Source organism: Diceros bicornis, chromosome X, assembly GCF_020826845.1.
Source record: "Diceros bicornis minor isolate mBicDic1 chromosome X, mDicBic1.mat.cur, whole genome shotgun sequence".
Taxonomy (NCBI): domain Eukaryota; kingdom Metazoa; phylum Chordata; class Mammalia; order Perissodactyla; family Rhinocerotidae; genus Diceros; species Diceros bicornis.
The window spans coordinates 99139155-99158178 of NC_080781.1; the positions used below are offsets into that span (position 1 = coordinate 99139155).

A 19024-nucleotide genomic window follows, 5' to 3' on the forward strand; every position below is an offset into this window, starting at 1 on the left:
AAGTTTTCATCTATTATTTCATCAAATAGATTCCCTGCCCCTTTGTCTCACTCTTCTTCTTCTGGGACACCTATAACATGGATGTTAGTGTGCTTAATGTTGTCCCAGAGGTCCCTTAGACTGTCCTCACTCTTTTTAACTATTTTTTCTTTTACCTGTTGAGCTTGGGTAATTTCTTCTAGTCTTTCATCCAGCTCGCCGATCCGTTCTTCTATATCCTCTACTCTGCTTTTGAGTCCCTCTAGTGAATTTTTCATTTCCAGTATTGTATTATTCATTTCTGATTGGTTCTTTTTTATATCTTCCAGTTCTTTGTTGACATTCTCACTGAGTTCATCTATTCTTCTCCCCAGATCAGTAAGCATCCTTAACACTCTTTGTTTGAACTCTCTGTCAGATAGGTTGCTCATTTCTGTTTCACTTAGTTCCTTTTCTGGGGTTTTGTCCTGTTCCCTTACTTGGAATGTATTTCCTTGCCTCCTCATTTTGCCTCTTTCCCTGTGCTTGTGTCTGTGTATTAGGTAGGTCAGCTACGTCTCCTGCTCTTGGGTAGGTGACCTTATATAAGTGATGCCTTAGGAGGCCTGCAGTGTGCTTCCCTCAGTTCTCAATGTTCCAGGAGTGACCCCTATGTGGGCTACATGTGTCCTTCTGTTGTGGCATGTTTGCTCTCCCTGTAGGCGCCCAGGGAGGCTGAGTTATGCTCCTGGCCAGTTGTTGTAATGCTCGGCTGCTTGTAGTTGTTGTGGGCCCTTCAGTCTCCTTATCGGGTGTGGGAAGCCCCAGCACAGTTGGCTGCAAGTTCTAATACAACATTTGTGTTGCAGTATTTCTTTTAAGTGAGTAGGCCCCCAGCGTGGCAGGTTGTTAGGCTCAGACGCTTACAATTGCTATAAGCCTCCAGCCTTTAGGTCTCTTGTCAGCTCTCTGAGGATTGCAGCTGGGTGGGGCTGGCCTCAGGCACAGGAGCACCCAATTGTTTCAGGCTTTGGAAGGTGGGGCAAACCCCCTATGTGGGTCTTTGAGAAGCACAAGTCTTCTGCAGCTGACAAGCCCCGCCACGCGCAGGTCCACACACACAGTCAACAGTCCTGCCCTGTTGCACACCCCGACCTTCTGAAGTGGACCCAGTCTCTCCTTGGCGGGAGCCCCACACACTCCACCATCACCCCACAGTCTCCACCCACTCCTTGTGCACGCCCTGCCCCACTGAAGAGGGCTCAGTCGCCAGGCTGCAGAGAATCCAGTCACCAATCTATGCAGGCCCACACGTTGCCTGAGGGCTTGTTGTTGGGTGGGGCCAGTCCCTAGGGTGGGCTGCCTGCCCTGGCTGAGCTGGATTAAATTGGTGCTCTAGTGGGTGGGGCAAACCGTGGGCTAGCAGGTCCCAGGGAGAACTCCAATGGCGTCTGTGTCAGCACACCCACACCAGGCCACAACAGTGGCCGCTGCCAATGTTCCAGTCCCTGGAGAGGTCTCACCTCTCACCGAGATGCACTCAGCGCCTATCAGGTGAGTCTCTTTTCACCAAAGCACCGTGCACCTTTCTTTCTGGTGATTTTAGGTTGCTTTCTGAAACGGGTGAGTTTGCACGTGGGCCCTTTAAGAGCCGGTTTTAATTTCTTTGTGAACCAGCTTTTCTGGGGGTACTCCCCAACGTTTTAGTAGCAGGCAAAGTCAGATATTATGCCGCTCGTCTCGATTGTGCCAGGTCCACAAAATGCCTACAGCGGGGGCGCTCCCCAGCTCAGGGCCCCGCTCCTCCAGGGAGGGCTGCATACCTTTAGGCTGCTCCTGGGTGGCTGTGAAGCTGGCAGCTTGTCAAGGTGGCGTTTTTCCTCTCCAGACGGGAGTTTCTGCCTCTTCCACCTCAATTGGGATTGTCCTTTGTTGCAGGAGTTCCTCTTATCCAGTTTTCAGTTCTCCTTCAGGGGTAATTTTTCCATGAGTAGTTGTAAATTGGCTGTGTCCGCAGGAGGAGGTGAGTTCAGAGTCTGCTTATGCCACCATCTTGACTTCTCTCAGGAAGGTGTTTAATAAGCACTGCTGAATTCACCCCAAGCCTCCAAAGAATTAATAAAGAAAGAGAGATGCTTCTTTTAAAGGACCAGGCTAAGCGTGATAGACCTTAAAAAGCAGGCTTCCTAGAGTTATTTCTGAGTCAACAGCCCAAGACTTTTTGTTGCATTCAGCCCCACTTAGCCAAGATCTCGAGTGTAAACAATTCTTAAAATTATAAAGAAATCAACAGCTAATTAATACTGATTCCATTTACCATTGTTACTGGAGGAGAAGCACGGAAAGAATTCCTGATGAATCCTCTGAGTTCAGACATACTTCTCCCTATCCCCATTACATAGCAACAGCTCACATCTCTGCATGGTAATCAGGATCAGCTTGCCCCACTACTATAGAAACTCCTTTCTTTGCCTGCTGATCCACTGCCGTGAGGAGCTGCATGGACATTAGCATGTTCCTGTGAATGAGCAAATATGTATTGGGTTCGTTGCTGTGAGCTAGTTAATATGTGAGTATATTTGTGGAATGAAATGTGAGTGTAAGTGCATGTGAATGTATTTTCTTTTATGAATGTTTGAGCTTTACGGTGGATGTAAGCGTGTTTGTGTGTGAGTATCCGTGTGAGCACGTTCCTGATTATGAGAATATTAACGTTATATTAGTTTCAATGTATGAATGGATAAAGAAAATGTGGTATATATACACAATGGAATATTATTCAGCCATAAAAAAGGAGGAAATTCTGCCATTTGCAATAACCTGGATGGACCTTGAGGGCATTACACTATGTGAAATAAGTCAGACAGAGAAAGGCAAATACTGTATGATCTCATTTATATGTGGAATCTAAAACAACAAAACAAAACAAACAAAAAAACAAAACCCTGAACTCAGATAGGGAGAACAGATTGATGCTTGCCAGAGGTGGGGGTGGGTGGGTCAAATGGGTGAAGGTGGTCAAAAGACACCTGGTTACAAAATAAATAAGTCCTGGGGATGTAATGTACAGCATGGCGACTGTAGTTAATAACACTCTATTGCATATTTGAAAGTTGCTAAGACAAAATTTTCTTAGGTCTGCTCTTAATAAGAGATTGTAAAAGGTTTTTCCTTACCTTCTAGGTAACCTGCCTAGAAGGCACAGATTCTGTGTCTTATCAGGATAATTTCCTGTGCTTCATGTTGACTTATCATGTCTTTTATTATGTAAGAGAACTGAGTCTTCTCACTTCTAAAAGAGATAATGTTGTTTTCAACCATGTTATTTCTAACATTTACTCTTGAAATCTTCTATTGTCGCTTTGGTTAAATGGGTAGCCAAATAGTTTCTTAGTGACCCATAATCCTATTAAGCCAAGTGTTCAAACCTTTTCACATTTTTAACAACTTGTGATATTTTGTCTTCCCCAAATCAAGTCCCAAATGAAACCTTCTTGACCTCAAAGTGACTTTGAGACTTTCCAGAGGGCTCCTGGAAAATCACAAAGAGTTTATTCTTTCGCCCTTAAACTGAGAGATGTTAAAAATAATTAGGTTTGTTTGTTATGTTGAGTTGCTTGGGAAGCATTGTCAAAGAAGAAGAGATGCTTAACCTTCTCTAGTTTACATTTGTATGGGTACAATATTATTAATATAAATATTTTAGAAATTGTATTATGTTCCTAGAAATGTCAGTGCCCTTGCTGTCCATGATATATCCTGGTGCTGCTCTGCCTGATATTACACAACATCAGCATAATGCTATCAGTCATAATTCCAGTTATTATTTTAAAATGTTGTATGCCACAGAAACAACCAAATGTCCTTGTCAACTGCATTATTTTTAGAATTAACTTTCATCACATCTTTCACCACGGCCATTTTAAGTCTTTTGTCATCCATAAATGGTTGTTTTACTTTGACGCTTCCCTGAAAGCTCTTGCAGTCTGCTACAGGCCAGAGTGTTTGTCTTCAACAAAATGGGACTGTCTTGAAGTCCCATAGGAAGGACTATGCCAGGTACTCTGGGGCACAGAACCCCTAATGGCATTTACTGAAATAACTTTGAGACTATACCACTGAAATGAGTCAGGATTTCCAGAACTTTATTGGAGAAGCCGATGTGTTCATGAGATGGCTAACACAAGATCAAGCAGAACAAGAATTACATAGGGCTGCGTGAACTGATTAAGGATGATTATGGCCTTTGTTTGGACTATCGCTGATGCTTTAATGTTCTATTTTCTGTATATAAAGAACCCCTTTCTCTTCTAACTTCAGCTATCCGAAATTCATAACAGTTTAGCAGATTATACTTTTGTAAACAGAAACAAAATATTTACCCTTTTCCCCCTGCCTGATCACTCCAGAATTTGAATATTCTTATTAAATATTCTTATTTTTGGGGCCGGCCGGGTGGCGCAAGCGGTTAAGTGCGCGCGCTCCGCTGCGGCGGCCCGGGGTTCGCTGGTTCGGATCCCGGGCGCGCACCGACCCACTGCTTGGCAAGCCATGCTGTGGCGGCGTCCCATATAAAGTGGAGGAAGATGGGCACAGATGTTAGCCCAGGGCCGTCTTCCTCAGCAAAAAAAAAGAGGAGGATTGGCGGATGTTAGCACAGGGCTGATCTCCTCACAAAAAAAAAAAAAAAAAAAAAAAAAAAAAAAAATTCTTATTTTTGTGGTAATAAAATTAATTGCATAGGTTCAATAAGAATCTGTCTTCTTTGTAACAGAACATAATTGAAAAAATTGACTATATAACCAAAGCTTTGAGTGGAATATCATATTTCAGAATGATGCGTATAATCAGATATGACCAGACAGTTTTATGGAACTAAAGGACACTTCATGGAGCCAATGCTTACAAAGTCCTCTTGGAAAAACGGGCCTGGTACTTAGATTACAGGTTTCTCAGCCTTACAGTTCAGTAGGAGAGGTCACCTCCTGGCAAGCCCGGGAAACAGGATATTTTGGGGACTTCAAGAAGAGAGTAATTTGCCCAAATCTACAGGTACTGCAGGTAAATTCTGCTGGTGAGTTCTTGGCTTGGCTTCACAGCACTGAGAGGTTTTTTTTAAAGTCATGCCTATGTGGTCAATTACCGTTCTTGCTGCACTCAGGTAAATAATCAGGCCAAATCTAATGAGACTAAACATTTTATAAACAAGAATAATCTCTGATTATCTTTGATCAAAAATGAGGTGACCGTTGAGATCAATTTTATATTTAAATAGAAAATACATCCCTGTGAGGTATCAGATTCTAGTCCTGTTCATTGTCTTTGAGCTGTTTTGCACTTCTTTGTAAACTACATGGTTTTGTTACCTACCTGTAATTGGACTAGATCCTGCTATCTATCTCGCATATTGTGTCAGTCCTTACCAAATTCTCAATTCTTCCAATTTCCTTCAATATCTGGCTGCAACTCTTCAAACTAACATTTCCAATTTTTCTCCAACCCTTCTGACTTGAAGTCACTGAGAACTCAAAGCTGACTGTCCAGGTCCTTACTGGAACTCGAGGCTGTCCTGTAACTGGCTTTCCCCATAGGCTCTAAAGAAGCCCTGTGAGCCGAAGCTAGACAACATGATATAAACTTCAAAGGACTCACCACTATGGCAGATCATGTATGGACAACCTTTGTGCCGGGAACTGCTGCTGTATGGGCCACTCAGGAAATTCACCAAAACTCCCACATCTTTCATGCTCTACTTCAGGAAATAATCATGAGTCTGGACGATCTTACCAAAACCTCTCTGATGTCTATGCCATCAGCAAAAACATTCACTGCAAACTAGGAAACCCGTCAGATTGTCACAGCCATCTTTACTCTGCCATCTAAACATGCCTCAAGCCCAGATCTAGAAATTTTCTCAACTGGCTCTCCTTCTGGACTCAGAAACTGGGTTTAAATAGTCCACTCCAAACATCAGTCTTTCTTTTTCTTTTCACAGAAATCCCCCTCATTAAATGCCTGATCGCTCATACCATCTAGCAAATATCCTCTACTGCCAAGTGTCAACAGATAGTTCAGCTGGTCCTTAATGAACAAGAGGTGACCAAATAAGAAATAGACCTATATAGTCTTATATACAAGAGGGGTAACTGACAAGAACTCTCTCCCTGACCAAACTTTAGGCTGTTCTTAGCTCTATTCTTGACTAGGCCTCAAGCTTGACCCTATCTTCAGCCCATCAAGCCCAGTTTTAGCAAAAATCCTTCTAAGCTAGTTTAGCGAGAATCCCCCCCATCCTTCATATATAATCAAATTTTTCATCCCTCCCCTTGATATCTAATCAAGTTCCACCCCCCTCAGCCCCCTTTGATATCTGGGTTAATCAGGATTCTCCAGAGGAAAAGAAGGAATAAGATATCTATAGATCTATAGCTATCTTATTTATCAATATCTATAGATCGATATCTATCTCTATATCTAAATATCTGTATTGTAGATATCTAGATATCTATATTAATCTATATATCTAGCTGTAGATATATAGATTACTCTATGTAAGATATCTAGATATCTATAATTACATATATATATCTTTATATATCGATCGTATTGGTTCTGTTCCTCTGTTAGATATAGATATGAGCAGATTTATCATAGGAATTGGCTCATGCAGTTATGGAGGCTGAGAAGTCCCATGATCTGCTGTCTGCAAGCTGGAGAACCAGAAAAGCCAGTGGTATAGTTCAGTCTGAGTCTGAAGGCCTGAGAACCAGGGGAGCAAGTCCCAGTTTGAGTCCAAAAGCCCAAGAATCAGGGGGCCAATGGTGTAAGTCCCAGTCCAAGCCCAAAGGCCCAAGAACTAGGAGTACCGCTGTCTGAGAGCAGGAGAAGATGGATGCCCCAGCTCAGGCAAAGAGCAAATTCGTCCTTCCTTTGCCGTTTTGTTCTATTCAGGCCCTCAGTGGATTGCATGTTGCCCGCTTGCATTGGTGAGGGCAATTATCTTTACTCAATTTACCAATTCAAGTGCTCATCTCTTCTGGAATCACCTTCACAGACACATCAAGAAATGTTTTACTAGCTATCTGGGCATCCCTTAGTCCAATCAAGTTGACGCACAAAATTAACCAACGTGGTACCTAACCAAGTTCCTCTTAGTAATTTTCCATTCACTAACTCCCTCACCCTCCCTGTTGGCCATGAATCCTCACCTGTCTCTGTTGTATGTGGAGTTGAGTTTAATTTCTTTCCCCTACTACAATAGTCTTGAATAAAGCCTTTCTTGCCTGTTAAACTCTATATAGTGCAATTTTTTATGGACAATATGCTGTTAACATGTTCATGTGCATGAAAGAATGTGTGTCAGGTTTGTTGCTGTGAGCTAGTTGATGTGTGTGCATATTTATGCAAGATAATGTGAGCATGTGAGTGTTAGGTGCATATGAGTGTATTTTCTTCTGTGAACGAATGTTTGGCTTTACGGTGGATGTGAGCATGTTTGTGTACAAGTGTCTATGTGAGCATGTTCCTGATTTTAAGAATGTGCTTGTGTAAGTGAAAGTGTGAGTGGGAGCATCGGGAAGCATCTGAGTGTATATATTTTAGTCCCTGCGTGAGTGAACTTGTGAGAATGGTCGTGAGATTGAGTGCATATTTTAGCACGTTTATGTGAAGCAGTGCATGTGTGTGAATGTATAGGTGTTTTTGAATGTGAGTGAATTTTCAGGCACATTTGAGTGTGGTAAGGGAGTGAGTGACTGTGTGAGCATGTGTATGTATGTGAGCACATCTCTGTGTGATGTTGGCTTTACGGTGGATGTGAGCATGTTTGTGTACAAGTGTCTATGTGAGCATGTTCCTGATTTTAAGAATGTGCTTGTGTAAGTGAAAGTGTGAGTGGGAGCATCGGGAAGCATCTGAGTGTATATATTTTAGTCCCTGTGTGAGTGAACTTGTGAGAATGGTCGTGAGATTGAGTGCATATTTTAGCACGTTTATGTGAAGCAGTGCATGTGTGTGAATGTATAGGTGTTTTTGAATGTGAGTGAATTTTCAGGCACATTTGAGTGTGGTAAGGGAGTGAGTGAATGTGTGAGCATGTGTATGTATGTGAGCACATCTCTGTGTGATGTTGCATGTGTGAGGATGTTTGTGGGTGAGAGTATTTACTTAGGTGTAAATTTGTGTGCTTAAAGTGAATATTTAAGTGTGTTCTTCTGTATGAATAAATTTGTAAGCATGTTATCATATTTCTGAGTAGTGAGAGGGTAAATGTGTTTTTTTTGTGTGATATTGTTTATGTGTGAATATATTTGAATAATGTAATCTGTGAGCATGTGTATGGGAGTGACTGTAATGGTTTTTAAGTAAATGAATGAAATTGTGAGCTTCTTGGTGTGAGCACGTTTGTGTACAATTCACCATGTAAGCATGTTACTGTTTGTGACAGTGATAATCTGCATGGGTAAGTGAATGTGTGAGTGTGCATGTATAAATAAAATGAGTCTCTGGAGTGTCAGTTAATTTATAATGCTGCCTAAGTTTTTAAGTGAATGTGTGATTATGGTCATGTGAGTGAGGTAGGGGCCATTTTGTCTGTGTGTGAATTGTGAGTCATCGAGTGTGAATGTATGTTAGTGTATATATGTGTGAGTAAATTTGTCAGTATATGTGTTTGAGCAAGTGATTTTTTTTTTTTTTTTTTTGTGAGGAGATCAGCCCTGTGCTAACATCCGCCAATCCTCCTCTTTTTTTGCCGAGGAAGACGGCCCTGGGCTAACATCCATGCCCATCCTCCTCCACTTTATATGGGACGCCGCCACAGCATGGCTTGCCAAAGCAGTGCATCGGTGCGCGCCTGGGATCCGAACCAGCGAACCCCGGGCCGCCGCAGCGGAGCGTGCGCACCCAACCGCTTGCGCCACCGGGCCGGCCCCTGAGCAAGTGATTTTTAAGCATCTTAATGTGAGTGAGTGAATGAGCAAGTGCATATGTGTGAGCATGTGCATTCATGAGAGTAAATATGTGAACCTCTACATCTGAGAGTGTCTTAGTATTTCAATATTTGAGTATTGCTGTAAATGTTTGTGTGTCCAAGTGTATCCTTGAATTTGTCGCCATGTGCATGGGTGTTAGCATGAGGTGTTCACAGGTGAGTGTTTTATTGAGTGTAAATTTGTGCTTCTAAAGCTAATATTTAGGCATTCTCATCGCTAGCAATTAATTTGTTAGAATGTAAAGCCCTCTTAGCCTATCAGGGAGTACTGAGCGGGTTAAGTGTGCCTTTCACGTGACCTCGATAATGTATGACTATATTTGAATAAGGTAATTCATGCACATATGTGTGAGCGAATGTAAGAGTTTTTATGTAACTAAGTGAATTGGTGAGATGCTAAGCGAGTGTATGTTCTCGTGCAAGTTAATATGTGAGCATGTTGTGTTTGCAGCAGTGATAATTTATATGGGAAAGTGAATGTGTGTGTGCGTATAAGCACAATGAGTGTCTGCAGTGTGAATTTGTAATTGCTTTCATGTGTATGAGTGAATGTGTGATTATGCTTATGTGAGTGAGCTATGAGGTATTTTGTGTGACTGCGTGAATGTATGAGCGTCGGAGTGGGAATATATCTTAGTAGGTGTATGTGTGTGAGTCAATTTGTCAGTATGTACATTTGAGTGTGTGAACTGTAAGCATGTAAATATGAGCGAGAAAATGAGCGTGTGAATATATTTCAGCACGTACATTCATGAGTGAAGGTGTGAACTTATACATAGGAGGGTGTGTTGGGTTGACAACGTGAATGTTGACGTCAATGTTTGTGTGTTTTAAAGTGTATGTTTCATGGAGGATGTGAGCATGTTTTTGTGCGAGCATCCATGTGAGCATGTTGCTGATTTTCACAATATTAATGTGCATGTGTAAGTGAATGTGTGAGTGGGAGCATTTGAGCATATATATTTGAGTCCCTGTGATATCGAACCTGAAGTGAGCTCACTCATCCGTCACACAGCAAGCCAATCTCTGACACTGGGTGTAGTGGAAGAAAGTAGGAACTTTATTGCAAAGCACTGAGCAAGGAGGACGGGCAGCTAATGCTATAATCCCAAATTCCCAGAGAAGCTACAAGCAAGGGTTTTTATTTGAGGTTTTAGGTAGGGGAGGGGGAGCACATGGCCTTGGGAGCTGAAGTTCTAAGAGTCCTCCACACAGGCGTGACTGTCTGTTCCATGTGTTGCATGCGGTGGATTTTTAGTCTTTGACGTCTAAAGTTTACAGTCAGTCATTTTAGCATCTCAATGTTCCTGCAAGATGCTTAGTCAGGCAGGGGTCTGTCAGCAAGTTCCTCTCTTATCAGTGGTCCTCCTGCTGTTCTGCAAGGGAAGCTCAGAAACTTTGGTTATTTTGTTTCCCGTGTTAACCTTGTGGGTACAAGACACAGTTTCACCCTAATCCAGGGAAATTTTAACTCCTTCATCCTCAGTTTCAATCCCCCCTCTCTTTTTATCATTCCTCACTCTTGGGGAATGGGGGGCGAAGACCACTCTAGCTGCTTCCTGCTGTGAAAGGGCAAAGTTCGAGTTCAGAGGAATGAAATTGTTCTACCTATATCTTAAAAGTATTCTTGGGTACCCAGTGGGGGAGATCAAAGTATTTTCTGCATGACTAATATTTTAGTACTCTGATCAATGGCTTTGGAACAACACTTAAGTCCACATTTTATAATTGCATAGACAACCACACATCAGCAAAATACACAGCCCAATTTTTAGTATCCCCTCCATAATGGACCTTAATCCTTGGGGAATCCAGGAGAGGAGGCCTGTAAACCAATCAAGGTTAGGGCCTGGAACCTCAAGTGAAATTTGATGTAGCCACATAGCCTGCTGTCTAATAGTCCAACAAGTAAGGTAAGAACCTAGGAGTCATTCATTACTTATTTTTAGGAGACCATCTTCTGTACAGCAATTTGAGGTCTATCAGAGGTTCACTTGTCCGTTCGGAGAAGTCAGTGTCTACAGTATGAAGCCAGCCAAGATTTGGGTGATGTTCTTCTATGGCATGGTTCCCATTCCCTGTGGCATTTCTTGTATGGTCCCATCCAGCTGGGATGAAGTTGATCTTCTGTGTGCTTGTGTTTCCAGGATTTTAATAGGACCCAGTCTCCATGACAAAAATGGTGCAGAGGAACACCTGACAGCATCTAGTTCCTTAATTCGAGTTATCTCCAGGTCTTTTGGATCATCTCTAGAACAGAGGAAGGGTCTCCCAAAGATAGGCCTATATTGTACAAGCAAGTAACCAGGTATTTAACAAGAAGCATTTCCAGAGAAACAAAAAGAAAACAAGGTTAATTGTTGGAGCAAATTACAAACCAATTCCTGAGCCCAGTGGATGGCCGGTCAAGAAGATTTCCAGATGTCAGGATTGAAGTATCCCCTGCAGTTTGAAATGTGTCTGATGATGTCACCGAGTGCTCAGGCAAACTTTTTGAGTGGCTGATACAGCAAGAGGCATGAAGATTGTCTAAACATGGACTCTCACGGTGTTCTCTCTTAAGTTTAACACAAGTTGTCCAGCTTCAGTTTGCAGCTAGAAAACAAAAATCTCAAAGACGAGGAACAGAACCAGAATCCAATATCCACAAATGTGTATTATAGTTTCTATTGAAACATAATTTTTCTCTCTAAAATCACCCTCAGTTTTACCAAAGATAGCCAAATTAATACTCATTGGTTCACAAAATAAGTCTAGTTTCAATAAACTTGGCCCAATTATTTACATAAGTGCAGCAAGAATAGCAATTGATCATATAGGCTCCTTTAAATCTGCTTTGCTGGACCTTTTCACAAGGAATCTCAGATTGAACTTTAAAGGCCTCTTAAGGCCAGGAAAGCCAAGCCAAGGACTTGTCATCAGACTCTGCCTGCAATGTCTACAGATTTGGGTGAATTCCTCTCTCTTCAAGGTCCTCAAAATATCCTGAGGTTCTTGCACCTGCCAGGGAAGTCACCTTCGTAACTCACCTGGTAAGGTTTCTGGGAACCCTGTAAGCGAGGTACCAGACCAATATTTCCATGTGGCTTTATTTGTTACATAAAGTCAATTCTTGTCCCTTAAAGTTGTTTGGTCATATCTGAGTTTATGCAAGTTTTTCTCTAATATGACATGCCAGTCAAAGCCTGGCTAACATAACCAGTGTTTCCAATCGTGTCCTGCTATAAGGAGAACAGATTCTTATTGAACTTATGCAAATAACTATATTGCCATGAAAATAAGACTACTCACCTATCAAGAGTTTTCAAATTCTAGAGAGCTCCGATAGGGAGAAAAAGATAAATGCTTCAATTCTCCTTACAAATTGCTCTAAGTCACAGTTCCTTAAGAGAAAAAGATTTTCTTAAATTTGAAAAAACAAAACATTAAAAAAACAGCAATATTTCAAACAAAAAGTCATAGAAATTATAAACATCCTCATCAATTTCTTCAGCCCCATATAATTAATTCTTGATTTTGATCTTCTGTTAGCAGTTTTACAAGGCCATCAGTTTTTCTGTCAGAGTTCTGTAATTTTTTTATCCAGCGCAGTTTTATAATCTGAAAGTTTATCAGAAACCTGCATTCTAGGGCAAGTGTCAGAGTCCTTTCCATGAATCTTTCTAAAGATGAAACACATCTGCAAAAACATCAGAGTAAAACAACAACTGTCTGCAAATAACAAAACATTCAAAAATGGCAATTGACAAAGACACTTGGCCATTTCTGTGACATATAACACTTTGAGATAATAAACAGAATTATGATTGATAACCAAGACAGTTCAGAATTTTAGGAATGCCATGTAATTTTTAAAAAACACTTATATATTAATAACATCTACCCACACAATATAACCTAGGAAGGTTTATCATCATTTATTCGACAATGCATCTCATGTAATTTAACATGCCAAATAAGTCTAATTAATTTAATATCTCTCTTTATAGAAAGAGAGAACAAATTCTTTGAGATGTCCCAGGACCCATTGGAAATTCTCAAAGTTCCTGTTTAAAAGTCAAAAGAAAGACTTTACCCAGGATTCGAACCTTGAGGGAAGCTTGTCAAAAACGTCAAAAGGATTTAAAACACTTTGTCAAATAAGAAACAATGCTTAGTTATCCATTCAATCAAGGTGACAACAGAAGACGTCCAAGGCAATCAGATGGAGTTTAGACAGTTTTTTTTTGTTTTTTGTTTTTTTTTTTTTTTGTGAGGAGATCAGCCCTGAGCTAACACCCGCCAATCCTCCTCTTTTTTTGCTGAGGAAGACGGCCCTGGGCTAACATCTGTGCCCATCTTCCTCCACTTTATATGGGACGCCGCCACAGCATGGCTTACCAAGCAGTGCGTCGGTGCGCGCCCGGGATCCGAACCAGCGAACCCCGGGCCGCCGCAGCGGAGCGCACGCACTTAACCGCTTGCGCCACCGGGCCGGCCCCTAGACAGTTTTTTTAAAACCTTAATAGAGAGACCTCAGTTTTTTTGAACATAGGAAATTATTTTAACACAGCATAGACTTTCTGTTGCCTAGGCAGACTTACTCAAAGGCAAAGAAAAAGCCTCTATAATCTCTTTATTAAGGGCAGACCAAAAGTTCAAAAAGATCATCTTTTAAAGAGAGAGAAAGCCAAGTTCTAATTTTGCACCAGCTTACCCTTGATACTGAAACTCATTCGTTTAACTGAATTCATTTTAATCTCAGCCGACTTGACTGTGCAGAAAACTCCTCAGGGTTTTACTTCTGCAAACCTTCTGTCACTTACTTTTTACAGTCAGAATTTGTCCCATGCTTTCTTTCCTTTTTTTCTTCCTAGTACTTTAGGAGAAATTTATCTTTCTTAACAAAACAAACAAAAATATCTCCATTCTTTATACCTTCTTTACTGAAAACACACATTGTACTTTCCTTGTATACAGAAATGTACTTTCTCATAGAAAACTCTCCAGCATGCACAAAACATGTTTAGCAATAAACCTAAGCATCTTTATGTTTCTCTGAGATAAGAAGCCAAAGGCAGACAAATCTATGCTTAGTAATCATTTTTTAATATTTTACCTTGTGTGGAAATGATCCAGATACCCAAAACATTTCTATCATTTAACTTAACTTAGCAAAACTCTAAAGTTTCAAGTAACCAAAAAGATTTTGGAGGCTGTTTTTCAAGTATACAGACCATAAAACATAATTATTGCACTCAAAAACTCTTACTCATTTTCATCTATCTAAATCATTTGTTCCCAACAATTATGTGTAGATTACTCACAAAAACTTTATGTGACATTAAAGCAGTTAGCCATCATCTTAAGTTGTTTTAAGTACATACACCATAACACATGTTTACTGTTAAAAAGCTCCCCCCCTAAAATTTTTATCCTTTTTACATCTATTTAGTTTACCTGTTCTCAACAATTATATTTAGATTACCTACAAAAACCTCATGAGACATCAAACAAAATCAGCTATTATTCTAAGTTATTACCTTTTGCTGACCAATTTTGTAACAGAGATAACATGTCTGTATCATACCCGATGCTGATAACTCTGAAAACATGTTGATTTCAATTAAAGCAACAAACTTCAACAAGTTCTTATTTACCCAAGATCATTTTATATCATGTTAACTTGAAAGACATCTGGGCCAGTCTCTACTACATTTAGAAACAACTTATATAAGCACCCACTTCAACCCAGTTAAACAGAGCTCTTTAGGAATTATATCATCCAGAGGCAGACAAATACATAGAGAGAAATACATACATAAACATACAGATAAACACAAACAGAGATCTTCAAAACTTGAGCCATGTCTCAGGTACAAAACTCAATGAATAGTTGAATCCAAACTGTTCCTCTGGCAGACGAACCTATTCAGATGGCCACAGATTTTTACTAATGATTCTTTTCTTTTCACTGTTAGGATCCTTTTCAGAGCTGTTTTTGAAGTCTTTTTGTCTTTTAGAAGCTTCTACATATTAATCAAAGCATACATTCCATTGTGAGAGGTTTTGAATTCTCTCTCTTAAGGGTGACCCTTAAAGTGGACTTGTCTGAAACAGAAGTTCCCCAAAATGGCCATTTTAAAGTGAGATCTCCTTTAGCATGTTTAACTAAAATTGCCTGAAGGGTGGATTTATATGCTCTTACAATGTCAGGCAGGGGAAACATTCCCCAGTGAGACACGATGTTTATCCCCACAACATAATCTGTAATACAATCAAGCAAAAGAGATGCAATCATTTCACATAAAGCCCATTCAAATATACCAATTTTTTTTACAAAGTTTTACCTTAATTTTATCAACTCTTATACCTCTAATCATAACTTCCATTAAGAGTCCATTAACAAGTCTCGGTCTCATAATACTGTGTAGAGGAAGCATTCCCAGCTAGACATACCATCCATTCCCAAAAAACACTCAGGCAAAATTGACATAACCTCTTTATATAATGTTAGCTCAAACACTTTAATCTTTATAATCTTACCAACCTTAGTGGCCTGACTGTGGCCCCAAACTATTGTTGGTCAGGTTTCTCATTGTGATTTCTGCCTTCTGGCTTTTTCCCCCCCAAATTGGAGTAAACAGAATGGGCTTGTTTGACGTCCTTTAACGTTGAGGGGGGGGCAATAGGGAGTCCCTTTGGCCCACCCAACCTTAGGCAGTGTTTTATTAAAATCTTTGTTTTAACCCAATTAATGTCCACTTTATTCATCCCATTTTTCTTTTTCATAGGTTCCTAACTGAAAACATTCCAATTTTGCAATATGCAACCTAGAGGGTTACCACTGGGAACTGAATCTGAGTTTCCCATTATGGCACCGTACACACACACACACACACACACACACACACACACACGGAGCAAAACAAATGGGGCCAAAGAGTCCCTCTGTGAGTGAAAAATATTTAGTCTTTTCAACAAATTGGGTCCCCCTCCAGAACAAACTCCAGTAACCTGGAACAAAACTCCTGAAACAGAGGCAAACAAACAAAAGGAAAAATAAGATTTCAGTCAGTTAACGAGGAAACTCAACAAAAGGACATCCATTGCAAACCAAAACAGATGGAGCCCAGAGGGCTGCCAGGTGTAACAGAGCTCTGATTACCCACTATTTCCGGCTGGTCTTGTTGGAAAAGGTTAGCGCAAAGACAAAAACAAAAACTGCCCGCTACTTATGAGAGACGTCTTCCCAAGTCCCAAACCTAGTTTCTTCCACCACCAAAAGCAAAAGCGCCATGGGTCAATGACATCTGGTCAGCAGCCAATCGCTCGGGGTTGTCCCTGAGACAGGGAGCTCAGGCAGCTGCAGGACAGCTTCTAAGAGAGGCTCTTGGCCAGAGGCCAGTGTGCCACAGGCGAGACGTCCACTTAGGGCTATGCCCCATCTGGGTCGCCAAATTTGATATTGAATCTGAAGTGAGTTCGCTCACTCTTCACACAGCAAGCCAATCTCCGATACCGGGTGTAGTGGAAGAAAGTAGGAATTTTATTGCAAAGCGCTGAGCAAGGAGAATGGGCAGCTAACGCTGTACTCCCGAATTCCCTGAAAAACTACAAGCAAGAGTTTTTATTTGAGGTTTTAGGTAGGGGAGGGGGAGCATGTGGCCTTGGGGGCTGAAGTTCTGAGTCCTCCGCACAGGCGTGACTGTCTGTTCTACATGTTGCATGTGGTGGATTTTTAGTCTGTGATGTCTAAAGTTTACAGTCAGTCATTTTAGCTTCTCAATGTTCCTGCAAGATGCTTAGTCAGGCAGGGGTCTGTCAGTAAGTTCCTCTCTTATCAGCGGTCCTCCTGCTGTTCTGCAAGGCAAGCTCAGAAACTTTGGTTATTTTCTTCCTCACGTTAACCTTGTGGGTACGAGGCACAGTTTCACTCTAATCCAGGGAAATTTTAACTCCTTCATACTCAGTTTCACCTGTGTGAAAAAATTGGTTGGCTTCATCAAATGACTGAGTGAATATTTGCGCACGTTTGTGTGAAGAGGTGACCGTGTCGGTGTGAGCATCTGGATATATATGTGTCTATGAATATGAGCCATTTTATGGGCATACTTCAATGCATGAATGCTTCAACTTGTTTGTGTGAGTGAGTGAATGTGTATAGGTGCATTGCCGTGAGCTAGGGAAGGGGTGAGGATACTGGTGTGAGTGAAATATGAATGAACGGATGAATGCAAGTGCATAGCAGTATATTTTCTTCTGGGGGTAAATGTTTGAGCTACGTGGAGGATGTGAGCATGTCTGTATGTGAGTGTCTATGTGAACATGTTCCTGATTTTTTTTTTCTGGTGAGGAAGATTCAACCCTAGCTAACATCTGTTGCCAATCTTACTCTGTTTTCCTTGAGGAAGATTAGACCTGAGCTAACATCTGTGACACTCCTCCTGTATTTTGTATCTTGGTCCCCGCCACAGCATGGCTGAAGAGTGCTGTAAGTCCATGCCTGGGATCCAAACCCACAAACACCAGGCCGCCAAAGTGGAGCGTGCCAAACTGAATCACAACGTCAAGAGGCTGGCACCAACATGTTCCTGATTTTAAGCAGTGTTAAGGTGCATATGGGAGTGTGGGAGTGGAAGCATCTGAACGTATATACTTGTGTCCTTGAGTGGGTGAATCTATGGGCATGGTTGTGTGACTGAGCGAATGTTTGAGCATGTTTGTGTCCAGGACTGAACACACCAGTAGGTACGTGTGAATGTCTATGTGTCTGTGAATGGGAGTGAATTGGTGGGCAACATAGTGTTTTGTGAGTGAGTGAGTGCGTGAGTGTATGCATGTGAGCACATCTGTCTGGACAATGGCTGTGTGAGCCTACAAATGGGTGCGAGTGTTCCCTTGGATATAAATTTGCATACTTAAAGCAAACATTTACATACGCTCACCTGTATAAATGAATTTGTAAGCAGATGAATCATGTTAAGCATATGCGTGTAGACTGGACGTGCAAGTATGCATTCTTGTGATCTTGGTAATATGTGACTATATTGGAGGAAGGTAATTTGTGCCTCTATGCGTGAGAAAACGTAACAGATTTTATGTAAATGAGTGAATCGATGAGTTTCTGTGTCAGTGCGAGCATGTTCGTGTGCAGTTATATTTGTGACCACGGTATGGTTCATGACAAGGAAAATCTACATGGGCAAATGAATGGGTCGGTTTGTGCATATAAACACAATGAACATGTCTGGAACGTGAGTGAATTGGTAATTACTCTCATGTGTGTGAACGTGTCAATTTTGTCACATCAGTGAGTGGGGCATGGGAAATTTTACCTAAGTATATGAATGCTTGCGGGTCTGAGGCTGAATGTATGTAAATATGTGTTAACATGTACAGGTAAATCTGTCACTATGTGCGTTTGAGTAGTGAACTAGAAGCGTGTTAAGGTTAGGGAATGAATGTTGGAATGCGTGCATACACGTGAGCTTGCCCACTCATAAGTGTGAAGGTGTAGCTCGTACATCTGACAGTGTGTTAGTAGGACATTGTTAGAGCGTTGATGTAAATGTTTGCATGCGTTGAAGTGCATCCTTGAATTTGTGACCATGTGCATAGATGTTAGCATGTTTGTGTGAGTGAGTGAACAGTTATCAGGTTCCCTGCTGTGAGCTAGTTAACCTAGTGTGAGCATAGTAGTGTGAGTGAGACATGAGCACATACATGCTAGGACATGTGAGTGTCTTATCTTTTGTGGGTAAACGCTTGGGATCCGAGGTGGACGTGAGCATGTTTGTGTACATATGCCTATGCGAGCATCTTCCGGATTTCGAGAATGTGAATGACATTTGTACTGACGGTGTGAGTGGAAGCCTCTGAGCGTATCTATTAGTAGCCCAGTGTGAGAGAATTTGTGGGCATGGACATTTGATGGAGCCAATGTTTGAGCATGTACGCGGGAAGGACTGAATGTGTCCTGTGCATGCATGTGAATGAATAAGACTTTCTGAATGTGAATGACTTTATGAGCTTGACTGTGTGAATATTTGAGAGCGTTTTGTGAGTGAGGGAAGGCATGAGTATCCGCGTGTC

General features: G+C 41.3%; 1 long non-coding RNA gene across 4 annotated transcripts in view; it reads right to left on the reverse strand.

The window, feature by feature from the left end:
* LOC131401295 (uncharacterized) overlaps nucleotides 1–19024 on the reverse strand; it is a 62674-nt gene that overhangs the window by 8829 nt on the left and 34821 nt on the right. Inside the window, exons 1-2 of one of the 4 annotated variants that reach the window (XR_009217636.1) lie at nucleotides 12242–13146; nucleotides 1782–2063 (exon numbers count right to left, since the gene is read on the reverse strand). The exons of 2 other annotated variants lie outside the window; for them this stretch is intronic. This is a non-coding gene — a long non-coding RNA (uncharacterized LOC131401295). Of the gene's footprint in view, nucleotides 1–1781; nucleotides 4352–12241; nucleotides 13147–19024 lie in introns of those variants that run through there. One more of the 4 variants, XR_009217633.1, reaches the window with a different exon arrangement.